This window comes from Marmota flaviventris, chromosome 3, assembly GCF_047511675.1.
Source record: "Marmota flaviventris isolate mMarFla1 chromosome 3, mMarFla1.hap1, whole genome shotgun sequence".
Classification (NCBI taxonomy): Eukaryota; Metazoa; Chordata; class Mammalia; order Rodentia; family Sciuridae; genus Marmota; species Marmota flaviventris.
Window position 1 is genome coordinate 63,599,792 of NC_092500.1, and position 23,256 is coordinate 63,623,047.

At 37.7% G+C, this 23,256-nt stretch overlaps 1 protein-coding gene and 1 non-coding gene across 5 annotated transcripts in view; one reads left to right on the forward strand and one right to left on the reverse strand.

Annotated features, from left to right (window-relative positions):
- The window catches only part of LOC114103948 (cyclic AMP-dependent transcription factor ATF-7), a 101,870-nt gene that overhangs the window by 42,762 nt on the left and 35,852 nt on the right, over positions 1 to 23,256 (forward strand). The window lies entirely within an intron of this gene.
- On the reverse strand, positions 21,490 to 21,623 carry LOC114104081 (small nucleolar RNA SNORA38). The gene has a single exon (XR_003584774.1). It is a non-coding gene; the product is annotated as a small nucleolar RNA SNORA38 (small nucleolar RNA).

Consider the following 23,256-nt stretch of genomic DNA (forward strand, 5'->3'; position numbering starts at 1 on the left):
AGGATTGTTAGGTCCTCTTGGAGTATTAACCGTTTTATCATTATGTAATAATCCCTCTTTATGTCTGGTATCTTCCTTGCTTTGAAATCTGCTCTGTTTGAAATAAATGTAGATACTGTAGCTTTTTTTTTTTTTTTTTTTCCCCCAGTACTGATGATTGATCCCAGGGGTGCTATACCACTGAGCTATATCCCTGTCCTTTTTATTTTTTATTTTGTGACAGGGTCCTGCTAAGTTGCCTAGGCTGGCCTTGAACTAACTTGCAATTCTCTTGCCTCAGCCTCCCAAGGCACTGGAAGTAAAGGTGTTTGTCACCATGGCTTACTTTCGCTTCCTTTTGATTTGTTTTAGTATGATATATCTTTCTCCCCTAATCCCAAGGCCCAGGATCAAACCCAGGGTCTCACACAGGCTAGGCAAGTGTTCTGAGCCATACCCCCGCCCCATGATTTTCTTTATTTCTTTTTTTCCTTTTTCTCTCTCTCAGCACTTTAAATATTTCACTCTACTCTTATTTACATCATTTCTGATGAAAAGTTACACGTATTTCTTGTTTTTATTTTTCTTTGGGTAATGCGTCTTTTGCCTCTGTCCTTCAAGATTTTTTTCTTTGATTTTTTTTAAGTTTAAATATGATATGCCTAGGTGTAGGGCTTTTATTTTGTTTTTGCTTCTTTTCCATTTATCCTATTTGGTGTTTTCTGAGCTTTCTGGATCTGTGGTTTGGTGTCTGACATTAATTTGGGGGAAATTCTTAGTCATTGTTTAAAATGTTGCTTCCTTTCTTGTATTCTATATGTGTATGTATATGTATACACAAATACGCATATACACACACATATATATATGCCCAACACACACATATATACACACAGAATGGATAAAGAAAATGTGGTTACATATGCACAATGGAATTTTATTCGGCCATAAAGAAGAACAAAATTATGTCATTTGCAGGAAAATGAATGGAACTGTAGACCATAATTTTGAGTGAAATGAGCCAGACCCATAAGTAAAAATAATCATATATTTTTCTTCATGTGAGGAAAATAGAGGGGAAAAAAGGGACATCATAAAAGTAGAAAAGCAACTAACAGTGTGTGTGGGGGGGTTGGGGATGGGCAGTATGAGAAAGAGTAATTGATCAAATTATTTTTACATATGTCTGAATATGGAATATGACCATTCTATATAATTGAGATGCACTAATAAAAAAGAAATAAAAACTCTTAGTTTAAAAAAAATAAATAAAAGAGATGGGGCTGTAGCTCAGTGGTAGAGCACTTGCGTAGCATATGTGAGGCAATGGATTTGATTCTCAGCACCACATATTTAAATGAACAAAATAAAGGCCCATCAATGTCCAAAAAATACAAGTAAATAAAATAAAGTAACTATCAGTATCTCATTGATTTCCCCTAGATTGATATCTTTTTTGTTTTTTTCTTTTTTTCAATATTTGATTATTTATTTATTTATTTATTTTAGTTGTAGTTGGACACAACACCTTTATTTTATTTATTTATTTTTATGTGGTGCTGAGGATTGAACCCAGGGCCTTGCACGTGCTAGGCGAGCACTGTACTACTGAGCCACAACTCCAGCCCAATATTTGATATTTTAATCCATGTTTTGGTAATGATACCTGGAAGTGTAGAATTGATTAAGGTTCTGGTTAGTGGTTTATTTTCCTTCAAAGCAAATCCCAGTGGGGCAGGAAAAAAATCTTATTTTTCCTTTAATATTCTTTTTTGAGAGTTGCTTGTATGAAAGGCATTGTGTTATACTCTAGAAATACAGCATTAAGTAGAATGCACATGGTCCCTGTCTCAAGGAAGTCATCAGCTCCTTCAGTTAATGTCAATCTTAAATAACAGCAGAAATTTTCTAATCCCACAAAATGTGAAAAGATGAATGTGATTTATGGTTCTTTTTCTACTCTCCTGTGTGTGTGTGTTAGTTACCAGGGATTGATCCCAGGAGCACTCAACCCCTGAACCACATCACCAACCCTTTTTTTTTTTTTTTTAATCTTTTATTTTGAAACAGGGTCTTGCTAAGTCTACTCTCCTTTTACATCTTTCTTTTTAAATATATTCAACCAAAATACACATCCTGTAACTATAATCACCACCCTACACTTATATGTTCTATTGTATTAAAACATCTTAAAAATCAAATGTTCAGTGGTAGGGAGTCAGGAGAAAAGGATAGACTGAAGGCCCAAAGTGCATCTCAGACATGAACCAAGAGGCCTCAAACAATTTTGTTTTGAGTCTTCTAAGTTACCATGGTCATGTATTGTCTACTGAGATCACTCCCAATATTGTACAGAAAGTATTTTAGAAAAAAAGTAGTAGTAAATATCTTTAAGTGAAAATTCATAATTAGCCAGGTACAGTGGTGCCAGCCTGTATTTCCACTTATTTGGGATGATAAGACAGGAGGATTGAAAGTTTGAAGACAAGTGGTGGTGCACTCCTGTAATCCCAGCAACTTGAAAGTCTGAGGCAGGAGGATCTCAAGTTTAAGGCCAGCCTCAGCAACTTATCGAGGTCCTAAGCAACTTAGCGAGACCCTATCTCAAAATTAAAAACAGCTGAGGGGCTGGGGATATAGCTCAATTGGTAGAGTGCTTGCTTTGCATGCACAAGGCCCCAGGTACAATCCCTAGTATCACACAAACAAAAAAAAGAAAAAGAAAGAAAGAAAAAAAGCTGGGGATGTAGCTCAGTGGTCAAGTGTCCTTGAGTTCAATTCCCTGTACCAAAAAAAGAGGGTCTGGGCTTGTAGCTCAGTGGTAGAGCACCTGCCTTGCACATGTGAGGTACGATGTTCAATCCTCAGCACCACATTAAAAAAATAAATAGAATAAAGATGTTATGTCCATGTACAACAAAAACAAAACAAAACAAAAAATTGAAAAAGAAAAAGCTCAAAGCCAGCCTAGACAACTTAGCAAGACTATCTCAAAATTTTAAAACTTTAAAAAGGGTGAGGGATATAGCTCAGAGGTAGACTACTTGTCTAGAATGTGATAGACTTGGGTTTCAGTCCCCAATACTTCCCCCCCAAAAAATCATAATTAGAAAATTCAGATGATGGGGGCTGGGGATATAGCTTAGTTGGTAAAGTGCTTGCCTCACATGCACAAGGCACTGGGTTTAATCCCCAATGCTACCCGAGAGAGAGAGAGAGAGAGACAGACAGACAGACAGACTGATTGACTTAGGAAATTCAGAAGGACTGGATGTAGGGTAAGAGCTAGGCACAGTGGCACATGTCTATAATTCTAGCAACTCAGGAGGCTGAGGCAGGAGGATCACAGGTTTGAGGCCAGCCTCAGAAATTTAGGGAGACCCTGCCTCATAATATAAAAGCAGCTAGCCAGGCCTGTAATTCACTTGGGAGGCTGAGGCAGGAGGATGAGAGTTCAAACCCAACCTCAGCAACTGAGCAAGACAACTCAGTAAAACCCTGTCTCTGATAAAATATAAAAAGGGTATGGAGTTGTGGGTAGGTGGTTAAGTACCCCTGGGTTTTATCCCTGATACCAAAAAAAAAATGTGGAGGATGGGATGGGGCTGGAGATGTAGCCCAGTGGTAAGTGCCTCTAGGTTCAATCTCCAATACTGCAAATAAACATAAATAAATAAATGGTAAGAACCACATAGGCCATTCAACAACACATCTGACATTATGGAATTTAAAATTCTGTTTTGTAAAGTGTTCCTTAAAAAGAACCAATTTAGAGGAAGACATGACCTCAGTGACCATCAATTATTTCAGAATATCTTAATTTGGTAGATAAGGGAAAGTTGATGGATATGAGGGATCCTCTCACAAATCTATATAAGTGAGGACATTTGTAAATGATAAATTAGATGCATTATTGATTGTATTGATTGATACCTTGTTCCTTTTCCATTTCCCTTTTTTTTTTTTTTTGGTACAGGGGATTGAACCCAGGGCTTCGTTTATGTTAATTCGTATATGTTAAGCATATGATGCTCTACCATGGAGCTACACCTTTATTCCCTTTTTCCTGTTGAATGATATTTATTTTCAGGAGGAAACATGAGAGGGGTTTGCAGTATAATTGCTTGGAATGAAAGTGACACTTGTTGTCTTCTGTCTGCCACCTCCTTTGTGGCTTTTAAAATTGGGGATAATCATGTTTAAATTAAGAGACAATTGTATACCACAAACTAAGAGGCTGAAAGCAATGTAACTATTCTCTTGCAGTGCAGGAAGTCAAAGTCTAAGCTCAAACAGTGAGGCAAGGCCTTACCTTTCTGAGGAGACTCTCTGGGAATATCATTTCCTGACCTCTTGTAGCATCTGGTTGCTGCCAGCATTTTTTTGTTTATGGCTATACCACTCCAATTTCTACTTAAGTCTTCGCATTCATTGCCTTCTCCTCTCTATGAATCTAATCTCTTTTTGGTCCTGGGTGGCTGAACCCAGGGGCACTTTACCACTGAGCTACATCCCTAGTCCTTTTTATTTTTTCATACAGGGTCTCACTAAGTTGTTTAGGTTCTTGCTAAATTGCTGAGGCTGGCCTTGGACTTTCAGTCTTCCTGCCTCAGCCTCCTTAGCCAATGAGATTACAAGAATACAACACCTTTTTTTTTTTATTTTTAAAGGACACTTGTGCTGGCTTTTAGGGCCCACCTGGATATTCCAAAATATCCTCCTCATCTCAAGATTCTTAATCACCATAAAAAGTATCACTCACAGGGGGCCGGTGTTGTGGCTCAGTGGTAGAGCATTTGCCTAGCATGCGTGAGGCACTGGATTTGATCTCCAGCACCACACAAAAATAAACAAATGAAATAAACATATTGTGTCCATCTACAACTTAAAGAATATTTAAAAAAAAAAAAAAAGTGGGGCTGGAGTGGTGGCTCAGAGGTAGAGTGCTTGCCTGGCACATGTGAGGCCCTGGGTTCAATTCTTAGCACCACATACAAATAAATAAATTAAATAAAGGTCCATCGATGACTAAAAAATATTTTTTAAAAAAAGTATCACTCATAGGTTCTAGGAATCAGGTCATGGACTTATCTTTGGGAAGCTATTATGGAATGAATTATGTCCCTCAATATTTATTGGGCTGGGGATATACCTCAGTTAGTAGAGTGCTTGCCTTGCATATACAAGGCCCTGTGTTCGATCCCCAGCACCACAAGGAAAAAAGAAAATTTATATGGTGCTGAGCATGGTGGCATGGTGGCAGGAGGATCATGAGTTTGAAGCCAGCCTTAGCAAAAGCAAGGCACTAAGCAACTCAGACCCTATCTCTAAATAAAATACAAAATAGGTCTGGGGATATGGCTCAGTGGTTGAATGCTCCTGAATTCAATCCCCAGTACCAAAAAAATGGGGGTCATCTAGGGATATAGCTCAGTGGTAAAGCACTACTGGGTTAAAACATTATATGGTGAATTCTTAACCCTAAGTACTTTATAATGTGACCATATTGAAAATAGGATTATTGCAGATATAATAATAGGAGGATGGTGGGCCCCTAATCCAATATGGGTGATGTCCTTATAAAAAGAGAAAATCAGACACAGACATACATACACAGAGAGAACACCATGAAGGGACTGGATGTATTCAGCCACAAGCCAAGGAATGCCAAAGATTACCGGAAAACCACTAGAAACATAAGAGAGGGGTATGGAATACATTGTTTTTGGCATCCTTCAGAAGGAAGCAACATTTTGATGCTAGCATTTTGATTTCAGACTTTTGACCTCTAGAACTGTGAGATAATAAAGTTCTGTTGTTTAAGTCATCCAGTTTGTGGTACTTTGTCAGGGTAGTTTTTCTAAACGAATAGGGAGCTATTATCAACCTACCAATGTAGCCGTTTGCTACAGTGAGTTGTTCCCCAGAAGCAGTGACTAGGAGTTCCAAAGCCTTAGTTCTCCCTGGCATCCACCCTTGGAATTTATCCTTTCTCCCTTCTCTTTGCCCTTAATGGATGAGGCTGCTGTAATATGATATGGAAGTTAATAGGATCCCATTAGCACCTCCTGGTTGTCTATGTTCCAGTATAACACAGTGGGAGGTTCTACATAATTGGAACAATTTATCATTTAGACCACAATCAATGAATATGGGTTTTTCACTAACCTTTCTGATGAGAAACTTAGTGCACACAAAACATTCATTATATTTGCCAGATGTCTCTAACCTTGAGGAAGACTGGAACAGGCTTCCAGAAACTGGTCCATGAATAATTTTCCCAATTTAGTCAGACCCTCACTAGCCTTTATGAATCCATTTCAATAAAAATATTTGAATTGGGGATGTAGCTCAACAGGAGAGCGTACGCTTAGCATGCACGAGGTTCTGGATTCAATCACCAGCACTCAAAACAAACAAACAAAAAGAATGTGAACATCTATTACATGTCAGGCACCATACTAGGCACTAATGACAAAAAGATATATAAGACATCAAAATATTCACATCACATGAGATAATTAGACATGTAAAGACACAATTATGAGCCCATCGAAGGGGCACATGTCTGTAATTATAGCTATAAGATCAAGGCCAGACTGGGCAGCATGGTGAGAGCCTGGGCAGCATGGTGAGATCCTGTGTAAAAATAAATAAGAACTAAGGATGTAGCTAAGTGATAGAGTACTCACCTAGTATGCCTGAAGCCCTGGGTTAAAATCCCTAATGCTGGGGGTTGGGGGGGGAGATGAAATTACATTATAATATGATAAATGTAATTCTGTAAGTATTTGCAAGTACTGAGAAACCCGGTAGAAATCAGGAAAGGCTTCGTGGAGGAAATGATGCTTTTGAAGGATAAATAGAAGTTTGCTAGACAGACATTGGAGAAAAACAGTCCACACATAATAGAAAAGCAGATGTGACAGAATGAAACAGTGTACATTCAGAAACAATGTAAGTAGTTTAATATTGACAAAGTGTAAAGTAGTGGAGAACAGCAGGAAATAGACTTCTAAGCTTCCCATGTTCTACTGTTTTTCATTGCTTTGAGTGTTCAAGAAGTATATGGTTGCAAGTTACGTTGGGGAGCATTGATTCCATTCTTTTTCTCTGCCTGCCTTCTTTTAATGCAGACCTCTAGTCAGTGGCCGTCATTCTAAAAAATGTCTCTTATAGCCAAAACACAAGCTCCTAAAACCCATTTGCCTGGTTTTATAAAAATGTAGGCTGGGGATGTAGCTTAGTGGTAGAGTACTTGCTTAGCATGTGCAAGGCCCTGGATTGGATCCCCAGCACTGCAAAGAGAAAAAAAAAAAAAGTGTAGCTCATCAAAACTTTCCAGGTTAAATAAACACAAATATAATCAACCAGGTGAATATGTCAACAAATCAAGATAAGAATTTTTTTTTTTTTAATCATTAAGTTAAGGTGGTAAGGCAGAACCCAGCGCACAGGAGCAGTGGTTTATTCAAAAGACCTTCCAAACCATTTGAACCTCTGTCTTTGCCTATTTCTTTACCAACTATAATCTCTTCTATGGTTACTGAGTCTGCATTTAAACTTTGACAACTTGTTTAAAATAAAAGCTTATTGCTGCATATTGGAATTATTTAAAAATGTGTGTAATCTCCTTATAAGCTTGAGCCAGCCATCTAAACACTGGTTTTATTTTTCAATTTTATTATTATTTTTTGAGACAAGGTCTTGCTATATTGTCCAGGCTAGTGTTTGACATTCTGGGACCCAAAGGATCCTCCCACCTCAGTCTCCCAAATGCTAGGACTAGTCTTGCAACACCACCCTGGCTTAAGCACTGGTTTTAGAGAGTGAGATTTCTCTCTCCCTGCCCTTAGCTTTGTATTTTCTATTGGCTTGACTGTTTCCTCAGAGATCAAGACAGAGTTTTGGTTACTATAGGTTCATGTACTGGCTTTTTGTATAAGTCCTGCTCAGCTTATTGTAAGCATTCAAAAACTCCTAGGGTTTTTTGTTTTCTTTTTGCTTTTTTTTTTTTTTTTTTTTTGCAGAGCAGGGGATTGAACCCAGGGCATTCTGTACTGCTAGGCAAGGACTAGGCAATTATTATTTTTCCACAGTGAAATTTTTAGCCATTCAAGTGGCTAAAAATTTCAGAACACAGTGTGGTAGGTCCTCCTAACTTAAATGGTTAAATTCCACACTTTTCACACTGTATCTTTGTCCTTTCCATCCATTTGTGAGATCCGGGAATTGCAACACTTACTGTGTAGAAAATTAGAAGATATATTATTTGATGTGTTTTTCATGAACTCTGTACCTCATAACACCTTAGTAATAATCAGGGAAGAGAGGAGATGAAAACATAAATGCATAGTATTAATAAGAAATTTTATAGGTCTATATGGTAATTATTTTGATTTTAAAGAAACTTTCCTTGTTTTGTCAAAAACTAGTTATCCCTTCAGGGACTCTAAAGGTACCTCAACTAAGTGATTACATCTGGAAAAAGAGTACTAAAAGGTCTACCATTAGGCAAGAGCTGTGGAGAAAGCAATTAGCCGCATAGTAACTAAGGCGATCAAGACCAGCTGATTTATTGCTGGGATTTCTCTGCTTCTAGGCACTGATCCTTTAAAGTTTGTTGAGCATTTAATTCATCCACAAAAGTAGGACACATAGCAAGATTATGTCCTTGTTAATTTAAAAAAAAATTTTTTTTTTAGTTGTCAATGGACCTTTATTTTATTTATTTTTATGCGGTGCTGAGAATCGAACTCACTGCCTCACATACGCTAGGCAAGTTCTCTGCCACTAAGCCACAACCCCAGCCCTCCTTGTTAATTCTTAAGCATGGATCATGGAGTTTAATAAAGAGTCAAACATTAGGGAGAGCGATAGCCAGGAAAAAGAAAAGAGATGGCTCCAACCTAAAACTCCATCTTTGATGAAGAGTGATCTTTAACTGCATCAGCTTCAAGAGTAACATAAGATATCTCTCTTTTACCATTTGTTTCTAAGGAAGCTTGGGGCAATAGGTGATGATAAAATAGAGTAATTTATTGGGTATACTATGTGAAAGTAAAATAGAATTCTTCATTTGTGTACAACTGATAAATATTCATGAAGATGCAGAATAAGATACATTCTCGCATATTCCATTTCCAAGTTCCTTAGATATAAAATGAAGAAGAATCTATACATCCTGAAAATCATCATATATTGATCAAGAATGTTTTCAGCTGCAGTTACTTAACAGTAGCTTAAAATGGTATGCACACTGTAATAAAAGAAATCCAGAATTAGGACTGTTTTAGCAGCTAAGCAAGTTTATCATTCTTTCCTCCTCTCTACTGTACCATTTTTAGGTATTACCTTTTTTTTTTTTTAATTTATTTTTTAGCTGTAGTTGGACACAGTACCTTTATTTATTTATTTTTATGTGGTACTGAGGATCGAACCCAGGGCCTCACATGCGCTAGGCAAGCACGCTGCCGCTGAGCCACACCCCAGCCCTAGGTTTTACCTTTTAATCCTCATCTGTATTGCCTCTCTATTAGGATGGAAAAGAAAAGAGAGATGGTTCTAGGTACTCAGCTGTTCTAGCTTTTCCTTTTGTAAGGAAACAAAAGCTTTCCCAGAAATACCATCCTCCATCTCACCTCTAGTGTATTTCTCTGTTTAACTGGCCAGAACTGTGGGCCAGATTGAATCTTGACTGCCTGAGAGTAACATAAGATATCTTGAGAGGCTGAGAAAAAAAAAAAAAAAGTGTCTTGCTTTTCCACCTTTATAGTGAGGCAAATAAGGGAGAAGGGCCGGGAATGGGGATGAAGAAACCAATAGCATCTTCATCAGACCTAATGTCTCTTCCTTTTCTCTGCCTATCTCCCCCTCCCCACAAGCAGTCCAGTTATGCAACAGTCTTTTCAGAACTAGGGACCCATTCAGAATTTCAGTTTTACAGCCATTTTGACACATAACTTAAGTAAGAACTTAAAACTAGTTCTTACTAGGGGAAAAAAAAAACTAAGAATATTATTGGCTGTGCACAGTGGTGCATACCTGTACTACCACACACTCAGGAGGCTAAGGCAGAAGAATCACAAGTTCTAGGCTATGCCCTCTTTTAAAAAGGACTGGGAGTGTAGCTCAGTGGTAGAGCATTTGCCTAGCATGCATGAGACCCAGGGTTCTATCTCTGGTACTGCCCTCTCTCTGCAGTTGAATATATTAAAAAGAGAGAAAAGAAAGAAAAAATATTTGTATTTACTTTTTTACTGCCATGCTTGGGAATTACAGAACAGAAGCTGAGATAACCAGGACTTTGATTGAGTAAATTTAAACCAGCTGTAAGATCATAGTTCTCAATGAAATAGTAAGCTATATTTAAAAAAACAAAATTTTGGGCTGTGGGTATAGTTCAGTAATAAGGCCCTGGGTTCAATTCCCCACACCAAAACAAGTAACTAAAAATTAAAATAAAAACAAAGTACCAGGCTAGGGTTGTGGCTCAGCAATAGAGTGCTCACCTAGCAAGGCCCTGGGTTCCATCCTCAGCACCACATAAAAGAAATAAACAATTAAAATAAAGTTATTGTGTCCAACTACAACAAAAAAAAAAAAAAAAGAAGAAGAAGAAACTATCTTTTCCCACTTAAATTGATAAGGAGAGACTTTTTTATCTGTGGGGCATATGTTTTAATATGCCCCTGAAATACTCTTATTTTTTCCTTATTTATACATAAATAAGTGAAATAAAGGCATTGTTGTTCAACTACAACTAAAAAATAAATATTTTCCTATGTATACATATATTTTATGATAAAGTTTAATTTATAAATTAGGCACAGTAAGAGATTAACAACAATACATGATAAAATGGAACAGTTATAACATTGCATTAATAAAAGTTATGTGAATGTGGTCTCATAATATTGTACTCTAGAATCTTAGCAACCTCCCAGTTGTGTTTTCTTTTTCCCTTGAGACCTCTCCCCTTTTAATTAATTTATTTATTTATTGAATAGTTTATTTTTTAGTTGTAGATGGACACAATATCTTTATTTTTATGTGGTGCTGAGGATCAAACCCAGGGCCTCGCACGTGCTAGGCGAGTGCTCTACCGCTGAGCCACAACCCCAGCCCATCTCCTCTTTTTTATTTAAAGGAAGCACTTTACAGCTCCTTCAGCATATCCAAATTGCTGGCATCACTACCCTTATCTTTGGGGCTATTAAGTAAAATGAGGGTTCCTTGAACACACATACTCTGTACTACCACTATAATACCAGTTATCAGTTGATCTAATAACTGATCATTGAGATAGCTACTAAGTGACAGTTGGGTGATATATACACCATGGTTATGCTGGACAAAGGGATGACTCATGCCCAGGGTGGGAGAGAGCAGGACAACATGATATTTCATCACACTACACAGAATGGACGCAATTTAAGACATTAGGGCTGGGGGTATAGTTCAGTGATAAAGTGCTTGCCTAGCAAAAACAAGGCACTAGATTCAATTCCCAGCACTGCTAAGTAAATAAATAAAAGTAAGCTGGGTGTGGTGGTCCATGCTCTGGAGGCTAAGGCCAGCCTGAATAACTTAGCAAGACCCTATTTCAAGACAAAAAAATCCAAAGAGCTGGGGAGGTAACTCTGTGGTACAGTGCCCATGTGTTCAATCCCCAGGACTGCAAAAAATGAATAAAATAAAACTTATAAATTTATTTATTTATGGAATTTTCTATTTACTGTTTTCACACTGAAGTTGACCACAAGTAACTGACACTGAAGAAGGTGAAACCATGGGTAAAGGGGGACTACTGTACCATCCTTTTTCCTTGACTACCTATTCACCATAGGAGTTGGCCTGCATGGCCTTTGGAGCTCAGCTTCCTTTCTCCTATGATTTATTGGGCATCTTTAACTCACTTGGCAAAAGACATCACCCAGTCTGACAAATATTTTCACATTTGTCATAAACGAAGAAATAAGAATTAAATTAAAAATGAGCAGTGAGATGTGGCTGAGTGCTTAAAACTTAAGCTACTTAGAGAAATACTTTATATCATTGGCTTATACGACATAGAATAATGCATTGATATTAATCCCAGATAATAATGATGAAGAGTAAATTCAATGTTGACCACAGCTTTAATATTTTTTTTCTGTTCTCCTCTCATTAGCTTGTTGATTTAATACATACCTTTTCAGATACCCCAGGATATGTTTTATAAAAGGAGGAATACAGTTCTTGACACTGCTTGGCACCTGTGGGATGCTGATATTCTACCTATAAAACTCAAGTAATTAAGATCCTAAAAGAAAATTCTCAAGATGATGAATTAAAATTACCATTGGAGCTAGGCACGGTGGTGTACACATATAATCCCAACGATTTAGGAGGCTGAGGCAGGAGGATTGCAAGTTTGAGGCCAGCCTCAGCAAATTATCTCTAAGCAACTTAAGTAAGACCCCGTCTCAAAATAAAAGTAAAAGGGCTGGGATGTAGCTCAGTGGTAAAGTGCCTCTGGGTTCAATCTTGATAGAAAAAAAATTTTTTAATTAACAATGGAGGGACTGGAGTTGTGGCTCAACTATAGAGGGCTCGCCTGGCACATGCAGGACCCTGGGTTCGATCCTCAGCACCACATAAAAATAAAAAAGTGAAATAAAGGCATTGTTGTCCAACTACAACTAAAAAATAAATATTTTTTTAAAAATTACCACTACAGGTTTGAGAAATGAAGAAGGAACTTAAAGGGTGCTGTTTACAAATTGCCATTTTTTTAATATTTATTTTTTAATTATAGGTAGATACAATAACTTTATTTTATGTGGTGCTGAGGATCGAACCCAGTGCCTCACACATGCCAGGCGAGCGCTCTGCCTCTGAACCCCAGCCCCAGCCCTTGCCATTGTTTTTAGTTGACATTTTTTTGCATAGACATTTTAGCTTGTAATAAAATAAAATTGAATTATGAAGTCAGATGCCACAGTCTGGCTGGGCACAATTCAGGAGCCACTTGTCAAAAGAAACATACTTTATTTTTAGAACACACACACCACACCACACCACACAGCTCCTCAGGAAAAACCCTCAGAGCCCAACTGCCACCACCACTTCCCACAAGCCTCTCAACTTCCCCCACTCCTCCTGCTCTTGAGGCTGATTGGCTGGGTTGCGTGGGCAGAGCCAAAAAAGTCCCCCAATGAGCAGCTCTGTGGTCTGAAAGGGCAGGGAAACAGCCCAATGAGCATCACCGCAGAGGAGCCAATCAGTTGGCAGCTAGAAGTTTGCTGGGGCCGCTGTGAGCCAATCGTCAGCTGGCAGGTGGAAGTTTGCTGGCAGCTGGAAGTTTGCTGGGGCCCCTTTCGGCTGTGGCTCTCAACATCTCCCCCTCTCTGTTTAAACAACAAGCATGTGACTTAGGGACCGTGCCTGCCTTAGGTTGTCCAATACTACATATGGTCCTTACCCGTCGTCGGATGAGCTGACCTCAAGGCGTCAGCCTCCTGTCTTAGGTTGGTACCATTGCAATTGGCTCTTACCCGTCATTGACTACTGGTCCAGTATACAGCCACACCTGTGGATAGGTCTTTGTACCAGCAGGGGCTGTGGCTCTCTACAGTCAGATATCCTAAGAAAGTAAATTTACCTGAAAGGACATGACACCACTATCTTTTCGTACTACAGCAGTATAACTCTGGCATGTTGAAATTGTCTTAGGTGCCTTTCTATAATAAAGGAAATCTTGTATCAAATAAAGTAGGGAAGATGCATGAATTATCATTTATTTGTGAAATGAAATTTACTTTGGAAGTAGAGATGGAAAGCCATGGGATGTTTCTGAAAGTATGCCCTGTTAAGGTCTTAGAACCAAAGAGTAAAAAAGTTTTTCAACAGTTATTCTTATAGCAATCATCTATAAAACTGTGCCCCATCCCTAAAACAAGAATTTTATCTGCTGCCAGAATCTTCTCTTTAAGATATTTATATATCCCTCCCAAACAGAAAATCTTTCAATCCATAGCCAAATGAATTTACCTTAGGTACCATTTGTTGGGGAAATTTTTTCCTCCTCTGGTCTCATTCATTCCTCTAACAACATTTTCTCTTGAGAGTGTTTTGGGAAGAAATTTCCTGTTCTTATTTTTCCCCTATAAATTACCTTGCACACACATGCAGCATATGAACTGCTGTTGCTGTGGTTGTGTTTATTTGTTGAACAATCTTGTACTTTGAAATGATTCATTCAAGAGCCATGAAGCATTCAAAGCAGGATGTGTGACTCACTTAGTAAACAGCAGCATCTTGAAGGAGAGAGCAGGAGCCTGGGTCTGGCTGAGGTAGAAGTGAAAGTCACGTTGGCTTTGAGGTATATGCATTTGTGTATTCACTTCCTTCCCTTCTTTCCTTTCCTTACTTTCTCAGATGAGTGATATTGTGCATTAGGAATAGAATCAGTGCAGTGAAGGTGAAAAATCCTTGCAAGACTCTTGCAGATGTCCCACTTTCTTCTTTCAGAATATGTGATCAGTTGAACTTCAAAGATCATTTGTGTTAAAAAAAAAAAAAAAAGGTTAGTTAGGCTTTTCACTACCTGCTCAACACTGATATTACTATATTCTCGAGCTTGCTGCCCATGGTTTCTCAAGTTTTCTGTGGCTTTTTCTTACTATTTTCTTTCATTGAAATATGCTCAGATGGAAGAAGCAAAGATGGCAGAGTGAGGAGCGCCTCAGCCATCTGGTCTCTGGGCTAGGGGCAGGCAGGCCCCTGGGAAGTCAATTGGGTCTGATGGACCCTGGGAGAATCCTTGTCACACAGGATGAACACTTTCCTGACATTTAGGTGCTTTTATTTTCATCTCAAAACAAAATTCTGAACTCAGGATGTGGCAGGTATTTCTGTGTTCTCTTCTAGAGCAGGTAGTCCTGCTTCTTTATCCAGCCACTTTCCCTACTGAAATATGGGTACCTTTCTACACATTACTTCTGTGGTTTGGAATGGAGAAAACTGCTTTTCTTTTGTTCCACCTTTCAGATTCAACACAGAAAGAAGCCCTTAGGGTACAATTATCCTGCAGACTTCTCCAGGAAGAAAAAAAGCAACTGATGGGTCTTCTGCAATTTGCTTAATTATTTTGCAAGTTGAAGGCTGATGTTTAATTTGAAACAGGTGCTTAGGTTGTGGTATTTGTGAATTCTTAGCCTTTTGCTCCAAACAAGAAGACTGATAAATGGCAAGTATGGATGAGTTTTTTTAAAAATGTCTTCCAGTTTTGGCCACTATTATGATAAGCACATTTGAGACTGCAGCAATAAATTCCAAATATTTGTTATAATTTGAAAAGAAAGAGATGTTAAAAAGTTACATATATCTCTAAATCCTGGTTCATCTTGTGACATAGATGACATAGATTTTTACTGGACAGATATGAAAGTCCAGTTTTGCAGTTAACTCTTTGATGTGATAAAGAAGCATAAAGACAAGATATCAAGATTGATTTCATATCTGATACACTAAAGAGATTCTGTACAAATACATAATTTTACTTGTGTAAATCCACATTTTTGGATGAAGGAAGGATTTTTCTCTTGGAGACAGAAGCTGTTGTTGACTTTTTCAAGCCTTGGAACATTGCTGTTTTTAAATTTTGTCATTCTTCTACAGAAGGACCAGATTGTGTAGCAGCTAACCCTGTGAGTGCATGCTTACATTTAGTTGAAAGAATGATAAAAGCGAACAACCTAGTTTGAGTCCATGATGGAACCCTGTTCACCTTCCTAAGATGAGAGGCTGCTGTATTACAGTTTTATTCATCCTGTTTTGTGGAGTCATATAGCACAGTAGAGTTAGTTTTCCATGTGGCCAAAACTGGAAGAAAAGTAGCACAAGTAGTTTTTTAGTAAAGAAGGTGTGATGCACCCTATAGTATGACCTGCCTTCAACTTTGGACATAGATGAGTAGAAGAAAAACAATGAGAAGTTTCCATATAACTCCTTTTTCCTAAGAAAAAGAAACAAAAATGTCTTATATAGCATCATTTGACTTTTTGGAATTTTACATTACATAATTCCATTTTTAATTTTTTAATTTTTACTTTTTTAAAAACATTTATTTTTTAGTTGGACACATACATTTATTTTATTTGTTTATTTTTAGGTGGTGCCAAGGATTGAGTCCAGAGCCTCACATGTACTAGGCAAGCACTCTACTGCTGAACCACAATCCCAGCCCTCCATTTTTTATAGAGTCATAAATAACTCTTTTCCTTCAACCCAGATGGGTACTTGGATTTATTTTTCTAAGTGTCAGGTGTAATGTTAAACTGAAAAGGCTAGGACTCAGGTAAATTTCCCCAGTTGGAATTGGACTTTCTCATTACCAAGTGGGTCTGTCTCAGAACCAATGTTTCCAATCCTAAGATTGTTTTGTTGTAGATTTAGAAGAAATTCAGGATCTGAAAAAACCTTAAATAAGAAAAATAGTTTCAATAAGAAAAAAAAGATATGCTCAGGTAAGCCAGGCATGGTGGCGTGCGCCTGTAATCCCCATGGCTCCAGAGGCTGAGGCAGAGGATTGCAAGTTCAAAGCCAGCCTCATCAAAAAAGAAATGTTAAGCAACTCAGTGAGTGAGACCCTGTCTCTAAATAAAACACAAAATATCTGGGGATGTGGCTCAGTGATCCAGTGCCTCTGAGTTTAATCCCTGCTACCAAAAAAAAAAAACAAAAAAAAAAAAAAACCCAAATATATATATATACACACACACACACTCAGTTGTAGATACCATAATAAAAAAGAAAGCTGTCTATGAAGCTCTGCCAAACTTAAAAATTTTGGAGAAAGGATAATTAGGTTTCAGCATAAATGACTTTTCAGACTGTCACAAATGTAAACTTCATTCCTTGTATTTTTCCTGGGTAGTTTAGGCAATCAGAGCTCATTTCCTAAAAACTAAAGAGTTCTGAATAGCTCCTTCCCTCAGTCTCCTCTTCTAAAATAAGGAAAGGGACCTGAATTCATCATAGGTCAGGATGTAAAAACAGTTCTAAATGTGAGGCAAATCCACACAGAAACTGGAACTGTTGTAGCCAAAAACAACATTTCAGGAATGAACCTGGCTAGGAGTTGAGTGCATATTGCACAAAAATTTCACTGGTCACAATGCTTTACCAAGGATTTAGCTTAAAACTGTTACATTCCTAATGCCCATATATTTATACCTGGCTCAGAGTCAAAAGGCAAAATTTAGCTTTAGTTTGACCTGAGCTCTCATTTGCTCTGAGATGTCTTTTTAATTCTGTTCAGTGCTGCTATTTAAAAATACTTCAAGAGAGTAGGCTAAATGAAAAGAACTATTTCTAAACATTGACTTATTTAGAATTATTCTTCAAAGAATAATTACTTTTTTAGTACAATACCTGTCTATCTTGAGATTTCAAAAAGGAAAGACAAAGTTGAATATATGATGCATGCCAGGTACTGTACAATTTTATATAATTATTTCATTTAAAAGTGTAAGAGTCTGTACATAGTGGCTCATGCCTGGAATCTCAGCTACTTGGGATACTGAGGTAGGAGTATCTCAAATTTAAGAGCAGCCTGGGCAACTTAGTGAAATCCATCCCAAAATAAAATAAAAAAGGGCTGGGGGTATAGCTCTGAGGGAGAGTACTCATGCATGATGCCCTCAGTTCAAAGTTCTGGGATGCCTGAAATGTTTCATATCTGTTGTGGGTGGCAATTACTTACATACAAATTTATTGAGACATATACTTAAGATTTGTGCATTTTCTATGTTATATCTGCATTAAAAAAAAAAAAAAAACAAACTTTGTAGTTGTTGATGGACAGCATGCCTTTATTGTATGTGGTACTGAGGATGGAACCCAGTGCCTCAGACATGCAAGGCAAGTGCTCTACCACTGAGCTACAGCCCCAGCCCTGTACCTGCATTTAAAAATGTAAAATAAGACTTCACTGAGATTTATTCCTGATTTATAGTTCTTCAGGTCATTCCTCTAACTCTTTTCATTTACCTCTGTTCATTTAGTCAGTTTGCTAGGAGGTTTCATTCTATATTCTCCTATTACAAAAATGTAGGTGAAGGGAAAACAACTAGAAGTGCAAAAGGTTTTTACAAAGAAGTCTCATGGAAAATTAATTGTTAATAAGAAACTATACTTTCCCTATCCATTCTGCAATTAATACCAGTTTTCTGATTGATTTCCTCATAGTACTGACATTCTGTTTTATGCTTCTTCGCATTTCTTTTTATTTTATTTTTTCTTGGTAAACAGGGATTGAACCCAGGGGTACTTAACCACCAAGACACATCCCCAGCCCTATTTATTTATTTATTTTGAGGCATAGTTTTGCTAAGTTGCTTACTGCCTTGCTAAATTGCTGAGGCTGGCCTTGAACTTGCTATCCTCCTATCTTAGCCACCCAAGCTGCTGGGATTACAGGCGTGTGCTACTTTTCTTTTTTTTTTTTAAAGAGAGAGAGAGAGAGAGAATTTTTTTAAATATTTTCGGCAGACACAACATCTTTGTTTGTATGTGGTGCTGAGGATCGAACCCGGGCCGCACACATGCCAGGCGAGCGCGCTACCACTTGAGCCACATCCCCAGCCCCCAGTTGACATTTCTTAAGCTAACAAAAAAATTTTCCTTCTGCTGTTTTTTTTTCTTTCCTTCCATCAAGGAATGAAAATCAAAAGTAGGCAAAACTACTTTGATTAGCTTCTTCTGTATTATCTCTTAGTTACTAACAAGACAGTACTTGAGAATTCTATTTAATCTATATCCCAATTACAGTGCTTTCTGTTTCCATCTTCCTAATTTTTCTGCCTTAAATATTTGCAGATCTTTAGGACATCTGCCATTTTATAAAATGAGTTTGGGAGTTTTCTTCTGCCTGTGGTGGTTTTTTTTTTTTTTTTCCTTCCAAGTTTCAGGTCCAAAAACATGTGTTGGCAGTTTGGCAAAGAAAACTAAAAACAGCTTTTAAATTTTTTTTCTGTCTTTTTCAGTTACTTTGTAGAAGGGTTTCTCAATAAAGACAAAAGAGAGATTTTGAGTTAAATAATTCTTTATGTTGGAGACTGCTTTAGTCAGTTTTTTCACTGTTGTGACCAAAAGACCTAAGAAGAACAGTTTTAGAGGAGGAAAAATTTGTTTGGCACTCATAGTTTCTGAGGTCTCAGTCCAGAGATGGCTAATTCCATTCCTTAGTGCCTGAGTAAGACAGGACATCATGGTGGAAGAGTGTAGTGGAAGAAAACAGGAATATGGTACCAGGAAGCAGAAGGAGAGAGAAACTGCTCCCCTGACCACAGACAAAACATAAACCCCAAAGGCATGCCCCCAGTGACCCACCTCCGTTGGCCCCACCCTTTCTACCTACAGTTACTATCCAGTTAATCCTTATTAGGGGATTAATACACTGATTGTGTTAAGGCTGTTCTAACTCAATCATCTCTAAGCTTCCTTGCATTATCTCACATAAGAGCTTTTGGGGGGCACCACATATCTAAACCACAACAGAGGTTATCCTGTGCATTATACAGTATCTATAGCATTCTAGACCTCTACCCTCTAGAGGCCAGGTAGCATCCATTTGTGACAAGCAAAAATGTTTCCAAACATTGCCATATATTTTCCTAAGGAGCAGAGTTGCCCCTTATTGAGAACCACTGCCATATAGTATAAACTGCATTTAGAGAAAGTGGGCTTGAGAGAGAAGATTCAAGATTGACATGTGATTAAAATCCCCCCTACCCCTTTTTTAAGACAGGGATCTGAGTTTTATTCCAACTGATCTCAAACGATCCTCCTGCCTCAACCTCTCCCCAGTAACTGGGACTACAAGCAATCTTAGAATATATTGTCTAGATCAGAGCTATCCAAAAGAAATATGAAGTGAACCACAAATATGAGCCACATATATAATTTTGAGTTTTCTAGTAGCCACATTTAAAAATAAAAATAAAGAAGTGAAATTAATTTAATTAATAATTAATTAATTTAATTAATATTTAACCCAATATTTGTAAAATAATATCATTCCAACATGTAATCAACATAAAAATTGAGATGTTTTATTTTATTTTTTTATTTCTGATATTGTCTTCAAAATCCAGTGTATGGTTTGAGTAATAGTGCATCTCAATTCAGATTAGCCTACATTAAAGTGCTCAATAGCCATGTGTGGCTAGTGGCTACCATATTGGATAGTGCATACCTAAATGATTTTGGTTTCTGGATGGGGTGCAACATAGCACATAATACTTTTTCTCTCCTCTTTTATGCCAGGAAACTGTCCTGATTTCACTTACTTCAGTAAATAAGACTCCAAGTTTGTTACCATATAAATTATTTTCCAAGATATATAAACTGTCTTCTGCTTCCAAAGTGATTCAGATTCTTCAGCCCCCATTTTGAATAACATCAGCCCTCTGTTGCCTTGGAGATGGTTAACATTCACATTTATTGAATATTATGATCATGTGTCCTACAACCGTATCAGTATTCCCTGAGTAGCTGTTTGACGCAACCATAGTTATAGATAAAATCAGAGAAAAAAGGAAGAGCCATTAAGGGTATTAACATGGGGGAGCTAGATTATTAGATGGTCAGTAATTTGTTGTTGTTATTGTTTACTGAGGATTGAATCTGGAGACGCTTTATCACTGAGATATATACCCAGCCCTTCTTACTTTTTATCTTATTTTTTGTTAATTTTTTTTAGATATTGATGGACCTTTATTTTGTTCATTTATTTATATGCGGTGCTGAGAATCGAAACCAGTGCCTCACACATGCTAGGCAAGCTCTATCACTGAGCCACAACCCCAGCTCCTATTATTTTTATTTTGAGTCAGGGTCTTGCTAAATTGCTTAGGGCCTCTCACTAAGTTGCTGAAGCTGGCCTCAAACTTGATATTCTCCTGACTCAGCCTCCCTAGTTGCTGGGATTTCAAGTGTATACCACCACACCGAATAGGCAGTAATTTTCCAGGAACACTCTACTACTGATCTACCCTCCTGGTATTTTTTTAGTTTCTTTTTTGACACAAGGTCTCAAAATTGCCTAGGCCAACCTCAAACTTGCAATCCTCCTGCCTCAGCCTCCTGAGTAGATGAGAATATAGGCATGTACCACCACACCTGGCCCTTCTACCTCTTTGATTCAAGAGAATATTCTGTATTTTACTAAGTTCAAAATTTTTATCAATTAATAATTTTGGCTATTTTAATTCAGAAATTGCTTTTAGAGGGATCATTCCCAAAGCATGAAATTCGAGACTGATTTTCTAGCATGCACAAGGCCCTGTGTTCAATCCCTATCACCGTGAGTAGTGGGAGGGTGTGCTGATCTAGAGAAGATTTTTTTTTTTTTCCAGTGCTGGAGATTGAACCCAGAGCCTTATACATGCTAGGCAAGTGCTTTACCACTCAGCTATACTCCCAGCCCCTGATCTAGAGAATTCTTTTTTTTTTCCTCCTCTTCTATGTGGGATGATTGATCCTGAGCCTACAGTGAACAAGCTGGCCCCAGACTTCTCCAAATCCACAAAATTTCTTTTCCTCCAATGCTTACATGTCCAAAGACAGAGAACCAAAGAAATGCCTTTGTAAGACGAAGGTTCTAGAGAATTCTTAAGACATTAACTTCTAATAAACAGAAAAATGTAAGGAGTATTCAAAACAATAGCCAACAATAATGTTGGCTTTTTTTGGGTACCAGAGATTGAACCTAGGGATGCTCAACAACTGAGCCACATCCCCAGCCCTTTTTTATGTTTTATTTACAGATAGGATCTTGTTAAATTGCCCAGGGCCTCATTAAGTTGCTGTGGCTGGCTTTGAACTTGCAATCCTCCTGCCTCAGCCTCCCGAGCCACTGGGATTACAGGCATGCTCCGGCATGCTCCTCTTGGCCTTCACTTTGACCAAAGCTTCAGTAAGCTTTCATTCTTCCCCTCCTACAGAATTCCATATAATTTCCTTTAAAATCCTATGAACCATTTCCTAAAGTAATGCTTTTAAATTCATAAAATACATAGGATTTTAAAGGAAATTATATGGAATTCTGTGGAATTTTAAAGTTATCAAATGTATGAAAAAATATATAATAATATATGTGCTTTTTAATTAGTGCATTAAATAAGCTCTAGTGGTGGGTATGGTAGCTACTATAACTTCAAAATAGTGATGAGTGTAAAGATTATTTTCCCTGGGTATGGTGGTACAGGCCTATAATTCCAGTGACTCCCTAGGCTGAGGCAGGAGGATTACAAATTTAAGTCCAGCTTTGGCAACTTAATGAGACCCTGTTTGAAAACAAAAAGGTCTAGAGATGTGACTCAGTGGTAGAGCACCCTAGATTTAATCCCAGTACTGCAAAACAAAAATACAAAAACCCAGAATATTTTCAGGCATGATGGGGTGAGGCTCAGTAATAGAGTGTGTGCTTAGCATGCAAAGGCCTAGAAACAATCCCCAGAGGAAAAAAGAATATTTTGCAGTATCTTGTAATAAGTACAAGGTGCTATAAAAAATGTGGAATTTCTATTATGAATTAGAAATGGTAAATTTCAGCTAGAGTTTAGTTCAACTAGAGTTTTGGATTCATCAAACCCTCTGAGATGCTAGTAGGTGGTAAATCCCTTCTGCCACCTACATTTCTCTTCAGGCCCAGCTTTTGATTTGGAAAAAATAAATAGCTCATGGGTGACTTGAAAGGGGTTTGGAGAACAGGGGTAAGGAGCAAAGAGGAACAAGAACTAGACAAATGAAACATGTCAGGCCAATGCAGAGAGTTGTAGCCAAAGGGAGGAACTGCCTTTTAAAATACTGATAAGGGTCTGGGGATATAGCTCAGTGGTAGAGTGATTGGCTACCGTGCTTAAGACCCTGGACTCAATCAACAGTTTCAAATAATAAAATACTGAACAATCTTAACTAGACCCAAACCTGATAGAGATTTAAAATCTTACTATCAGCTTATTTTAAAGCAAACTAGATTTCTGATAGTAGAGGAGGATTTCTTGCTTAAAAGTCAATCCTTTGGCTAGCTCAGTGGCAGAGCGCTTGCCTAGTATGTGTGACGCACTCAATTCTTAGCACCACATTTAAAAAAATAAAAACAAAGGCATTCTGTCCATCTCAACTACAAAAGAAAATTCTTTTTAAAGTCAATTCTTTCAGGTTCGAGAACATTGTTCAAAGTTTTTCAAACTACCTGCATGAAATTTCCTTGAAGTGCCTATAAAC